This window comes from Fukomys damarensis, unplaced genomic scaffold (genome assembly GCF_012274545.1).
Source record: "Fukomys damarensis isolate Sample0158 unplaced genomic scaffold, DMR_v1.0_HiC HiC_scaffold_24, whole genome shotgun sequence".
NCBI classification, from domain to species: domain Eukaryota; kingdom Metazoa; phylum Chordata; class Mammalia; order Rodentia; family Bathyergidae; genus Fukomys; species Fukomys damarensis.
The window spans coordinates 40,544,612-40,548,138 of NW_022900936.1; the positions used below are offsets into that span (position 1 = coordinate 40,544,612).

Below are 3,527 nucleotides of genomic sequence, written 5' to 3' on the forward strand. Positions count from 1 at the left end.
TAATTTGCTCCCTTGTACAAGCTTTGAGTTTGCTTTTCTCTTTGTTTTCTAGAAGCTTGAGGCTTAGCATTATGTTTTTATTTAAGCTCGCTCTGTTTTCATAATATAGATATTCAGTGCTATGACTTTCCCTGGGAAGAATGCCTTCATTATGTCTTATAAATTTTAATATGTTGTTTTGGCATTTCCATTGTCAAAACTGTTTGATTTCTTCTTTAACTTCCTCTGTGACCCATTGGCTGTTCAGGGTAGTGTTCAGTTTCCATGTGTTTATGAAGTTCTTATGGTTTATTTTGCTATTGATCTCTAATTTCATTGCACCATGATCTGATAATATACAGTGGATAACTTGGATTCCTTTGCATTTACTTAAGCATGTTCTATGAGCAAATATGTGGTCAATATTGGAGAATGACCCACGTGCAGGTCAAAAGAATGTGTATTCTGATTTTATGGGGTGCAACACTGTGAGCATCTGTTAAGTCCATTTGTTCCAGAGTTTGGTTGAGTTCTGCTTTTTTGTTGTTGATTTTTTTATCTAGCTGATCTATGTATTCTTGACAATGGAGTACTGAGGATCCCCCTATTAGTGTTTATTTGATTTTTCATGTCAATTAATATTTGTTTCATATACTTAGGTGTACTAGCATTTGGTGCATATATATTTATGATTGTCATCTCTTCCTTTTGGATTGTTACCTTTTCAAGGATGTAATGACCTTCTTTGTTTCTCTTAATTATACTTGGTTTGAAATCCATTTTTTTCTGCAAATAAGATATTTACTCCTGATTTCTTTTTTTCTGGTTTCTACTGCATAGAGTATTGTACCTAGGAACTATTGGTGTGGCAGTAATTCTCTCATTGTACCATTTAAGCCTTTCAATAGTACTAGAAGGCTAGTTTCTCGTAAGTTTGTGGCCTAAAATCACATTCCAGCCTAATGAAACACAGTGTATGTTAAACCAAGGTGGGCACCTCACCCTAACACACAGAGGGAAAGCATGACAGTGAAAAACAGGGACTAAACTGATTTCAAGACATCTTTAAAATTGATGCTTGCTAGAAAAGGGAATTTCTCTTTTCCCTGATGTGTGATTCCAATTTAAGGTAGAACTCATGGACTATAACTGCTTCACTTACAAAGTTTTTTGCTTATTTAGTTTTCTCCTCTAAGTTCAACCACTGCTGAATTTATTTGGCATAACTCTGTGACATGAGGTTAATGGTAGGATAAATTGCCATGCTGTCACAACAACAAACTTCTCAAACCTCCAGGACAGCTGGCTTTCTCCCTGGGGCACACTCACCTCACTCCTGCAGTGTAGCTTCTGCTGCTGGATTTCTAGATATTCCTGGAAGGGCTTCTGAAGAGATGGATCTATGCCAGGGATGGCCCCAACAAAAGCCACCATCCACTCCACAATGTACTTGCTGAACTTTATAACAACAAAGATTTCTGGATATGAATTTTAATTATTGCTTTTCCAATCAGGCTTACACCAGTGAAGCTCCAAAAAGGTAGAAGAAAATGTCCATTTATTATTCCAGCAAGATCAAATAAAAGATTTGAGATAGAAGCACAGGCCAATATTCTGAAAAAGCAAGCCTTGCCTAGGAGTCTGAATTGCCAGGTTAGCTCTTGAGGAAAAGCTGTGTCCAGACTCACCATGATCCAGCACCTCTTCAAATCCCTGATATCTTCATCATCAGCTTCACTGTCTGAGAGGCAATCTGCCCTGGCCATGAAATATGGAGGCAGCTCTCTGATCACTTTATGGAAACCCCACATGCAGGCCCTAGTCTTAATTTTCAAGATGATACTCCACACGGAAATGGTTCCTTCTATGCCTTCTTCATCTGGACTAATAATCTGATCAGGGTAGGGTAGTTCATGGAAATTAATTGAATTGCATTCATAAGCAGCTAATGTAACTGAAGCTATGTGTGGGACCAGATAAAACAGAAAAGTGTGCATCTCTGTTGCAAACCCCAAAGAAGACAAAATCCCAAAGCCTAACCAGTAGGCATACAGGAGAAATTTATTCTCTATATGCTATATCTATATCACATACTGCTGATGTGCTCCTTCACCATAATTCATAGCTGTAGCTTGTAAGCACAGCAAGCAGCAATAAAAAGATAACACAGTGTTTTGGTGACGCCATAATTTTGAGGTGCATTCCTTTAAAATTACAGGGATTTAGAGAGAAAAATAGTGAAAGGCAATGAATGGTTGTCTCCACCGAACAGTGTTCTGTCTTTCTTCCCAGTCCCTCCTCTTATTTTCATCCATTGAAGAGTGTTCTGTGTAATTCCCATTGTGTTGTTCTTTGTTCATTGATACTCTTCTCTGGATAAAATTGTTTCTATTCTCTGCCATTTCATTGATCAGTAACTCTTGTGGAGCCACTCAGACGCTGGCTTCTCCTGGATCCTGGAAGTGACTCCCAACCAACTCTCACACTTGCCTCTCCTTTTAAATTCGTTTAGAACACTGAGGCAGCCATCAAGGCAGTGACTAAAAACTCACAAAAAATGACTTCCAGAATTGCTTCCAGGAGTGGCAAGAATGATGGAATAAGTGTGTCCAAAGTGACAGGCTTTTATTTTGAACAACAAAACTATATTGTTTTAGTAATATACTTTTTGAATTGAACATGTACTGTAATTTTGTCAGCAATAATAGCCCTTGTATTACCATCACTTCTTGTCCTTTTGGCTAAGATCAAGTGTAGTCCTAGTATTAGAATATAAATGTAAAGTGGTATCCATTTTATGTATTACTGAAATTTGGTTGACTTTTTTATTGAGTATATTGGTACAATCTAGGTCTATAATACAGTTACATTCATTAATGGGATCCTGTACATGACATGACAGTTCTTGGTTCTCACTTTTTCTCCTTGTCCCCTCCCTTCCTTCACCCCCTCCTCCCCTCCCCATTTACAAACTCTTTATTTTCACTTTTACATTTTCTCATTTTTTTTGTATTTTTGATTATAGGGGATAGGATTCTGTATTCTCATAATTCTTGCAGAATTTTTTTTGTGAGTTATGACATGAAGATAGTGTTACATCATTATTTCAGTTGTGAAATATCTCAATTTTCTGGAATTTTGATATAATTTCTTCCTGAAATATTTATTAGAATTCACCATATTAATCATCTGGACAAAAAAATTCTTGCTGAAGATGTTATTATTATAATGTTTTAAGTACTTGCTTCACTGTTATAGAGTGGTACCCAAGTACTTTTGGGGGATATGTTTTAGTTTAAACTTTCAAAAAATTGGTACATTTTATCTATGATTTTGAGTTTATAGGTATCCATTTACTTTCCTGTATCATGCTGTTAGTTCACTATTCATTTTTATATTTAATACATTCAAACGATCTGCTTTTGAACATTTAATATTTCTTTCTATTTTAATTAGGTATTATTACTAAATACTTCATCAAAAGATCAGTTTACCTTTAGGTCTTATTTTTATACTTTAAATATTATAAAGCTTCACATATATTACAC

The 3,527-nt window shown here is 35.8% G+C and overlaps 1 pseudogene; it reads right to left on the bottom strand.

The window, feature by feature from the left end:
- Nucleotides 1-1,153: 1,153 nt before the first annotated feature.
- On the bottom strand, nucleotides 1,154-2,381 carry LOC104847467 (annotated as a pseudogene).
- Nucleotides 2,382-3,527: the final 1,146 nt, after the last annotated feature.